At 40.0% G+C, this 10,951-nt stretch overlaps 1 protein-coding gene across 3 annotated transcripts in view; it reads left to right on the forward strand.

Annotated features, from left to right (window-relative positions):
* The window catches only part of LOC107270101 (putative nucleotidyltransferase FAM46C), a 69,848-nt gene that overhangs the window by 41,771 nt on the left and 17,126 nt on the right, over positions 1-10,951 (forward strand). Inside the window, exon 1 of one of the 3 annotated variants that reach the window (XM_025090347.1) lies at positions 1,818-2,406. The exons of 1 other annotated variant lie outside the window; for it this stretch is intronic. The gene's annotated coding sequence lies outside the window, so the exon portion shown is untranslated. Of the gene's footprint in view, positions 1-1,817; positions 2,407-10,951 lie in introns of those variants that run through there. One more of the 3 variants, XM_015744908.2, reaches the window with a different exon arrangement.

Consider the following 10,951-nt stretch of genomic DNA (forward strand, 5'->3'; position numbering starts at 1 on the left):
TTTTTTTTTTTTTTTTTTTTTTTTTTTTTTTTTTTTTTTAATATCAGTTTACTCCATTTTCATCGTCGGCTACCGTTTCACACTTTGCTCAGCTCGAGGTTACTAACCCAAATACTGGCGCAATATTATCATTGCACAATCCCTGACTTTACTACGCGAAATGCTATACCCTGGACTGACTATGATCTCACATTGCTTTGACTATTTAGTCACTCGCTTGCGTCGGGATTTGGGTAAGTTTTTGTACAGAGGCGGTTAAATTTACATTCGAAAGGTTTGCGATTTCAGTTCAATGATTGATACCTTTGGTCCAGGCCGTTAGTAGCTATAATCAAATGGCTGCAGCACGTGGCTCCCGATGACGTAATACTAGATGTCGTGGATAGATGCCTTCATCCATGCGGACGTATTCAATTTGAAGTAGAAAAAAAAAACGACGATCCAACAAACTCAATATCCCAATGGCTAATGTTATCCAATTGTTACCGTTTTTACGACACCCTTGATATTCCTGAATGAGGTGTCCATAACCGAAACGTATACAATGATATAGACCTACGATCAATTTCGTGAAAAAAAAAAAAAACGTTATCACGTGCACTTTTATCACAGCCCCAAAAAATAGGCTGATCTTCCATTATAGGTTACCAGTGACACCAAACTGAGTGTAAAAAATATCTTTATTCACAATTAATCTAAAAATTTTTATTTTTAAATTTTTCATATCGGATAATATACCTCAGATACGGAAAATTGATGCTTGGTGACCTTGGTAAGGTCGTTCGGACTGAACGTGGGTAACGTTGATGCGAGGAACATCGTGCAATAAGAACGGATCAAGAGTTTGTCAAACGACAGAGGCGTGAGGAGTGGACGAGGTACAAACGAGGACAATGAAGGCAGAAATATATTAATCACCTTCGATCTGACGTCTCGCCGCGAACGACAGAACAATTAAACGTCAGTTCGCTGTTTACTCGTATTTCCAGTAATAATTATTATCGCGCGCGTAACGGCGTTAACATTTGCGCACATAGAGATAAAGAAGGCAAATTTCACGATTAGCGATTAGAACGAGCGTGGGCAGTGGCCACTCTTTTATGTTACACACAAAGAATCATAATCATAGTGACGTATCTTGAATATCGTATACGTGAACTATACAATATTAGGCACTTGATAACAAAAAGGTTTATTTAGAAATATAATTAAATTTGATAAAATTCGATAAAATGAAACCTAACAAAGAGGGGATTTAACAGTCTAATATGTATATCGTCTGTATATTTTTGTAGCAAGCTACCTTCTGTTTTATATAACTTTAACAGTAACATTTTCATTCTGCTTTTCTTTCTCTTTGTATATCGGATGCCACTTTTCGATGATCACAAGAGCAACCATACTAGTTGGAAACGTCGAGCGATCACAGCACCTTTTCAGCTAGCAACTCGCGCTCGCGAGTGGAGAGCCACTGAGAGCCGCAGTTTGCATCGTGTTACGGCTGGTTAAGAAGCAATGCGCGACGTTGGTGGGGACCTAAGGACGTCAGAACTGAGCTGCCGGTTGCCATATGCGGGACAGCTTCGTGACTTTTGTAGCCGCCTGGTGTTGCCAGCGCTACTAGCTACTCTGGTCCTCCTGCTGATGCATGTGGAATAGTAAGAATTGTTGGTGGGGGGGTTGAATAGTGAGGTTAGGGTTGCGGCAATGGCGGTGGTAGTTTGGCCAAGTCGGAATACAGCGAGGGTAGGTAGAAGCGGCGTGGTAGAGGATGGCGGGGGGACCGTGTGGTGGGTTTGGGTGGGGAGACAGAGCTCCGGTGCGTGCGCGGTTACACGGAATCGGGCTGTCAGTGTCAGTTGGTTCGCCGCGGCGACTTCGTGCGTCGTTAATGTGTAACTGACTCCGCTAATTATAAGACTTGGTGCGTTACACGGTTAAACGCGAGAAAGTATTGTGGGTAAAGAAAAAAACAGAAATAACTGTCGCTAGAGGGATTAGAGCGGTTAGCAGCTGCGTCATCGTCATCTTAAGATACTCGAGGGTGAACGCGATTTAATTTATCGCAACACCAACGCCAACGTCCGTCATCAATCGTGGGATAGCGAAAGGACGCTCCTGCTCCCGTGTACGTGAACTTAGTCATCTGGAAGAGCCCAACGACTTTCGACCTAGGACAGCCAAAACTGAGGATCAACGTATTGTGAATTCACGACACCCGCTGGCATCACTGTGTCGCGCTTCACGCGACGTCGTTCCACTCTTGCGTTTCACGTTTGCGAACTGTAGGAAAAGTTGCTTCTCCAAACCAGAGATAAAGGGGTTCGCGAATAAAAATATCGAGAAATAACAGTGAGACTCGTTCCAGTGTCCCGACTGCAAGATTTGTAACAGCTCGTGCAACATGTAAGTATTATCGGAATTTTACTATCCGTAGGATAGACCATATGTTAGCACCGCTTCGCAAAGTGCAATATGTACGTACCACCGAGGATTACAACGATCGTGGTCTTGTGAATAAACTGAAATTCTTAATTCGATTTTAATAAACTGTCAAGATGAAGCTAATTGGGTTACACAAAATACTCGTGATTTAGGCGATTATTTTTTGAAAATTAAAGTATCATACATCACGCGCGGAATTTAAAGGCATGTTTTAAAATCGTCGCGATGCCTTTGAAAGTACTTCTTATTCATTCGTAATACAGCTCCCCGCTAGTTTCGCTGTCTTCTATGCTTCTATGCGAGTTCCACTTTGTTGCTTACTCGCTCGCTCGAACGTTCGGTGCGCGCATGCGCGTTACACGCGCTCATCGTGCTACCACGTCTATTGTCTGTTCCTTGCGTTACACATTACCGCATACGGAGATTAAGATAATGTGAAAGAGATAATATTATAGAATGTTTGACATTCTGCGTCTGGTCTTGTTACGCGGTTGGTTACTTTAGTTAGCTGCTGCTTTGCATCGCTCGACGTGTCCCTGACGAGTGATCGGCGAAAGGAAAGGAACCGTAACGGATTTCTTGCTCGGCATGGGAGCTCCCTCTCTTAAATACCTTAGCTATTCTAATCAACTTGCTTTTCTCTCATATGCATATTCGTGGATCAATGTTGGCGGAAATACCGAACCAGCTCTTCTCGTGTTGAAGACAATTCTCTGCTACGACATTATACCGCGCGCATTGTATTTTGAGGAATTCTGAAGCTTAGCGAATTTGACCAAGGTCGCTACCATGGACACGAAGCTTTCCGAGAATTACCAATTCCTCACGATCGTTACCATGACTTCGTGTTTATTACTGGTGTCCGCGAACAATATATCATTTTACAGTCGATGGATACCCGCTTATTCTTTTTTTTTTTTCAACATTAGCATAGTAGTAATTGGTTTTCAGAATTATTTAAAATAAGGGAGATCCTGCTCCATTAGAAAAATATTGAAGATAAGGGCGGAAGCAATTTATTCAGATAACATTGAACTTGTTATTGTATTCTTGAAATATATTTACAAGTCAACAATGGGTTGATAGATTTGACCTGTCCTTTTGACATTGTTAATCTTTTCCTATGTAATGTATTATCTTCAGCCCCCTTCTCCCCATCCCAGACACGCACGCACGCACGCACACACACCTGCTACCAACCGCCTACGTTACTATTTCCAACCATATTTTTTATCTCCGTTTCTCGTGCCTACGAGAACTCTCACCGTCTTTCTACCTGAATCTCTTTATACTCTTAGGAATCTCGTGGAGAAACAGGCGGCGCGGCCACAGCCCGGCACACCATTGTGAAAGTGTTTACATGGCCTTGAGAACAATTCCGCGAGCCGTTTCAACGGCGATTGACACAGTGAGAGGTTGCCGAGCGTGTGCGATAATACTATGCCCCCCTGATATCGATCTGTTTCACGCAACCGTTACGCCGTTCAATTTCACGATTGAAATTGAATGATCGTGAAATTCACTCCGAAGTAGGTACGCCAAACTTAAGGTGTATTATCGTCACTTTTACATGTATTGCTGTACGCCACTCTTGTGTAGAATTTGTTACTCGAACGACGATAGCACCTGTCATCAATTTTACTATGTAATTCATACAGACATTCCTAGTGTCACGATTTACATTTTTTTTTTTTCGTTATCGCCATCTTGCATATTTTCTGCTTACATAATTGAAGACGATTTCACTTTGTTATGAACTTTTTCCTTCGTGAACCAGAGACATTGAAAATATTTTTTTTTTAATTTTTGCTTAAACTTTTTTTAACGTCTCAGAACTTCCTCATTATTGGATGTATACAATTTTGAACGTTTGTGGTAGGGTTTTTATGTGATTATTTGGTATTATCAAAATCTTCCGAAACTGTCTTCACTCAGAAAATTGTATTATCGTGTTCGCAGTATACGGCATTGTCGTAACGAATAACATAACACTGGCTGGTATCTTTGCTCGTAATAATGCGACAATAATTATATGACGTTTTTTCCACGTCCCCTCGCGAAGTCTGTCAACCTACTTATTTGTCGCCAAACTCGTAGCCCATTCCCGACAGGAACGCATATCAGTCGAGGTAGCTGAAAAGTGTATGAAAAGTGTGCGATACGGTTGCCGCGGATGATTATCAGATAATGTTACATAATAATAATAATAATGAAACTGTGACAGTCGTGAATCACAATAACATCAGTTATTATGCCCAGCGGCAACGAATCATCTATCTAATACGAGCTACAGTAGATTCTTCCTACCCGCTGACGTAATGATAGGATCGGCGCTCCGACCGATGACAGAGATTACAAGATTAGAAAATAATTTTTCTTGCTTTCGCAAACTCGACATGCGTCCCTGTGCAGTCGTTCATTGAGAATATCGTTCGGCGGATTTGTGTCGGGCACGAGTCACGAGCACGTAAATCGGTCGCATCGTCTGGAAAATGCAATGCCGATGACCCCCCGTCACTTCCGGGAGTAGAAATCTCGAAGCATGACTTGCGTTGTCTTAACCAGTATCTAAATGGTGTCCAAGAACTCGACGGTAGTTATATAGGAAGAACTTCCGAGGCAACGCAAGGGAAATGTATATTTAGCATATTCTGGTGGCGCGCGGTACTGTTGTCAATCTGTATTATAATGTATAAGAGGCTACTATAAAATTACGCAATGCTACTGCAAAGTAACATCGACGACGGAAACGAGAATCGAATTTCATATCCGCGCTGGCTCATCGATTATTTACTTTTAGAGCGAATGGGATTTGTCGGGGATTCTCGAGGTGAAATATAATATTGTTTGCATATTGGTTAGCGAAAAGAAAAGGAGAGAAGCTATATGAATGAAGATTCATCGAGATTGAAAAAATATTCTTATCGCATGACCGCTTCTTGGTTATGTCATGTGTGGCTTTGTTTAATAATTATATGTTCTTATCAACCGGATAAGAGTGGTTAAATGTTGTCTTTTCTGTTATTAGCTTCGACTACTTTATAACGAGCGCTTCGGAACGAAAAGATTCTCCTAAATCTGGCAGTCTTTTCCCCACTCGTTGGCTAAAATTTTTTTTACGTCTTTATCCGTATGCATCGCGTGTCGTGTTTTTACCTCACGCGCAATACGTATGTTTTTGTTGGGTACAGTGAAGATATATGTATATTGGTTTTTAACCTGGAATTAGGCACGTGGGGTGTCAGAGATACGTACCCTCGTGGTAATGCTTTTTAAATGCAAAATAAACTTATATGCTCGGGTCAGAATACTTACTTTATGGTGTCACGCAGAACTTTTGGGAGTCTTCTCGAAAGTTCCTAGACTCTTCCAGATAGCTCAGGACATTTAGAGCGCGCGAGAATATTCGAGAAGACGAGGGTAGATCGTTCGGGAACTCTCGGGAATGTTCGAGCAGGTGACGAGAGCACTCGGGAAGGCTCGAGAAATAACGCTCCGAATGTGTAACCGGTGTTCGATCGATTTTGGCATTTGTTTGTCTCTTTCTCGTATGCTAATTAAATAATAACAAAAACGTGCAATCGGCCCATCCTCACTCTGAGACCGAAGAATGCGAAATCTCGTAGTGGCAATTCAAGCCATTGAGAATTGTTTTCAATGTCGTGGGGCGATCGTCAAATTTGTTATCAACAAGTGCCTATTTTTAAAACTCGATTAGATATCGCTGGGTGCATTGCCCGGTTTATTACATCGATCATTACGAAATTGTATAACTTTTATATTCTCCCTCTGTTCTCCGTTTAATTTGAGATTATCATTAAAGCTGCGAATTTAATTGTTCCCATCATATCGTTTACACAGCTCCTACGAGGAGCTGCCTGACGAAGACGTAAACAACGTTTCCTTGGGACAATGGCACGAAATTTCTCTTTGTACTATATTATAAGGGACTCGATAGTTTTTGCTCGCAAACGTTCGCAGTGGCGTAGGACTCGATGGTAATTTTCAGCACGGCCTGTGCCGTCCCTGGTGCGCAGCGCCTTTTTAAACGTAACCGTCGCATCGGAATAATAAGCTTCCTTGACATTAAAAAATCACGCGCGCGTTTGGCGTCACCGGAAAATGGTAATGCAACTACATTTTTTCTGCTTTCCTACTCGATTTGACAATTCACGCCCTCGAATGCCCGTCTGTAAATATCTCTGTAGTCGAATGTCGAAATACCATCAACGAAATAGGACAAAGGAAAGCTCTAAGCTTCTTATGCCTTCCGACACCCGCGTGGTTGACGCAATTCTCTAGCGGAAGAAACATGAACTACGGCCAAATTTTAACTGCGAAGTAACGGCAACGAATTTTCCCACTTATTTTCTTTTTTTCTTGGCTGCATCGCCATCCTCAGTCGCACCTCGTGAACGTTCACGTGTCTGCAGTGACTCCGAAACGTTTTGTGTTAGCAGAAATTGTTGTTTACCAAAACAGAATTCTGGACTTTATATCATCCTTGTGAATCAGTGTCACAATTATCTGCTGCAGCGTTGCAGGAAGTGTTGCGTGATTTAATTCTCGAGTCGCGCATATATGGAAAATCGTTGCCGTGGAAAGTGTAAAGTTTTTTTTGTAAACTGAAAATCGACAAGGGAATTAAATTTCTCATTTGAAAAAAAAAAAAAAAAAAAAAAAAAAAAAAAAAAAAGCGGGAACGTTAATGCTACCGGTGCGCCGCACTGCGGCCGATTCTAGCACTTGTTTTGGTAAGTTTCGCACGTTACAGGAACGACCATTTAAATACGTCTCGCACACGCCGTTTACGGTGACAATGTATAATTAATGGCTAACTCCATACGGCCGTGTTCGACTACCTTGCTGACTTCTACCTCTATGCCAATTAATCGCTATTTACCGCGTATCGGTTAGAAAGCGACAAAAGCTGTGAGCACCTTTTATACTACACTGGCACTTTTATACGGTAGGGATTTTATTTTATGATTCTGCGCATTTACATGTGGAATGGAATTTCTGTCGTTCCCGTTTATTATAGGATTAATCGATCGAACCACTCGGCAAGCTGAGTTCACCGATTGGCTTTTAATAGAAAAACAGGACTTTGAGATTTGTTTTCACTTTTGTCTCTCCTTACTCTCATAAGCAAATACACCTCGTTATTATAATACAAACAGTATGTAGGTCAAATTGAATCGCACTGTAATTAAAATTCTTATGCATTGTTCACACTGCTCGTACGAGGCCACGTGTCTGGTCACATGTTTCGAAGCGGCAGAGTTTCAACTTTCGCGAGGGTTATAGGTCACAGGAACATGTCCCGTGCTTATTTATCACACAGCATCGGATCATATCACAAAAGTTCTTTTTTTTTTTTTTAATGAAAATTCATACCTAACGACGGGTTAATACCTTTTTTTTTATTTGACCTCAAAAAAAAAAATCGAACACAAACATTCAATGATCTACCAATTATTCGTAATGAAGTAATTATGTTTCTCTCTGTTAATATCGTACGATTTTGTAATTTAGCTCAAAGTGATCCCCGGTGATAATAATCATAATAGTAATAGGGAAACACGGGTTAAACAGGGAGTCAAAAAACGGAGATTTTGTATTAACACTTTCGGTATTACTGCCGCCCATTGGCGGCGGACACGAAACGTTCTCTGGGTACTACTGCCGCCTATTCGCGGCGTCCTCGGGAAATCATATCGCGAAAAGTTATGACTGTCGCGGTCCGAATGAAAAGTTTAGTGTCAATCACGCTCGAGATTTCTATGAATTGCGCGAAACACGTTTTCGCAGTTTACGCTGCCCGTGCAGTGCAACCACTCTTGTGGTAAACTTCTCCGTACCATGAATGTATAGCCGCGGCCAACTCCTCCGTACCGAGAGGGTCAAGCTATATTTTTATGTTTCATATAACGAAGGTACAGGCGTACTTGACCAGGGAACGGTCGCGCGATTTTGTTCCCCATTCAAGTTGGGGCGTCTCAGACACTCCACGTGCCTACTGTCGGGTTAAGGATGATACTTGGATGGTTCTGTTAAGACGTTTACCTTCACCAGAGACATAAAGTATGTTGTTTGGGGTATGAAGAAGAATGTTGTAACAGGAGCCAGATGACAGTTGGAAGTTAAAATTTGTATGTGGGATACAAAGTCAATTTTTGGATAATAAATTACACCGACGAAAACGCCTCCTTTACATTCTTTATCGTGAGCGAAATTTTCGACCCAGGATATCACAATCGCATTGCAGTTCCGGTCCCTAGCATTATCTCTCTATATTAATAACGCGTGCCGATTGAGTGGTTTGTATCGCAATCAGAATATTTTACTTGTTGTTGCCTACCAATCTAATCGCAACTGAGTTTTCGTACGGAACAAAAACACCAAAGTCATCAGACACGTGGTTTGGTGACGTCACCCCCCACCCCCCGTTTTTTTAAATAAAAATTCTTCATATTTTGACTGTTGCAATGCGAGAACGGCACATTCTGCGATTTACCTACATTCATTTTGTTCTTTTTATTTCTCGTCGAAGTTGTTGTTGTTGTTGTCAAGGTTATAATACAAGAGTAACGCGTTAAGGTTGGGACGCTTGATTTTCTCTTATTTATGGAAAGAATATGCCGAGAACAGGTGACCCATAGTATTACTAAGGCGTCATTAGTTTTCGAAGGAACGTCGTAATAGTGCTCATTTTCAGTATACGTTTTTTTACCTTGTATTTGTAATTTATTTTCGTAAAAAGAAATTGTCGATAATCCATTTCCCCTGAAATCCTAATTTGAAATTTCGCGCACAAATCGCATCAGTGTTTCGTGCTGCGATAACATTTTCCCGAACCTATAATAAACCCTCATAATCTAGATATCGTTATTCTGGGCATCCGTAAACTCCATCGATGGGTCACTGGTACTCTACGAATTTTAAAAGTATTTAGCGTCATAAGAAAAATCTATAAAAAAGTGAATATAGTTTCAAGCCTATTTTACAAAACAATTGTTGGTTTGTAAAAAAGCTTCATGTGTTTTATAATTTTTTATTATAAAAAACAGGATATATAATAGGTATAAAAGTTTGAAAATTCGTAGCTTGTTGAAAAATGAACTTGAAAAATAAAGTATGGCTATATTTATAATTTAAAGGACTATATTTATATTTAAAAATTTATATTTAAAATAATTTATATACTATATTTATAATTTAAAGGCGTCACGTGCTAATAATAAAAGTTGCGTATCATTGAAATAGAATGATTTTTTTACAAATTGAAAGTACGCAATTTTCAAGACGTCTCCACAGATAATAAATGAAGAAGAAAGATATATAATTGTTAATACATCTTTTTTATTAAGAAAAAGAACCGTAAATAGAATTTTGATTAAAAAACATGAACATAAAGTATTTACAGGCACTTTCTACAAACACGTACACGATGTTCATTGCGAATAGGCTTTTTACATTGCACACAGCAAAAATTAGTATTTTTGAGTAAAAAATAATTTATATTGAGAAAAAAATTTTTTAAATAAAAATGTATAAAATATAACGCACAGAACAAAAATTTATTAAAAAGAATCTTGAAAGTTAATTTTTACCTAGGTATCTCCCTATCGATGAGTCACCAGGGTCCCAGAGCGATTTTAGTTGTCGCACACTGACTGACGGCATGACTCATCCGTCTGTTCTAGGCTTCCTCCTCCACACTGTATTCTTTTTTTCATGTATTTACTTAATATCCAGCTGCTTCAGTCTAATATTTATATCATAGTTCTTAAATGTTGATTCGACAAAAATGACTGAGCGGTGGGGTTCAAGGGTCAATTATATCATGCATTACTTGTAGACGTCGCCCAATAGCATGACGAAATAAGGCTGTAGAAAGCGCAAGATATAGATTTATACCCGAACAAAGCAAAGATCTCCAATGTAGTACCATTTCGTTATGAGCAAACTCTTTATAGAAAATTTCACCGCCGTTTCGCATGGCTGAGCTTTATTGCTTCCCCCGTTCAAATTGTGCCAGACGCATGTAATTCTGACGCGGACCTGTCGTTGTAAGCGTACAAGAGATGCGTGAAATCTTACATATTTGAACACCGAATGTTTGTATTTACTTTCATATAAAAGATAATTCAGCGATGCTTTGCATTCCTGCGACTATTGTTACGTATTGTGTATATTCAATAAGCGGAAGTAAAAACAAAACTGAAAATTCGTATGAAAGCTTTTTTTCTCATAATATTTTAATAGGTTCAGATTATTTTACATTTTACAAAAATGCAAAGGAAACCTACATTACAGTAAAGTTAGACGTAGAGGAATTTCAATTTTTTTTATACCTTGTATAACACCGAACTACGATGCAAGCCGTCCCTTTTTCTCAAGCTTTCATTGCGGTGTTGGCTTATAACGAAAAGTGGCGATGCTCACGGACAACAAACTCAATTCAAGCGCGAATTCCCCGAGCTCGCCGCACGTTGGTGGGGGC

This window comes from Cephus cinctus, unplaced genomic scaffold (genome assembly GCF_000341935.2).
Source record: "Cephus cinctus unplaced genomic scaffold, Ccin1 Ccin1_scaffold0008, whole genome shotgun sequence".
Classification (NCBI taxonomy): domain Eukaryota; kingdom Metazoa; phylum Arthropoda; class Insecta; order Hymenoptera; family Cephidae; genus Cephus; species Cephus cinctus.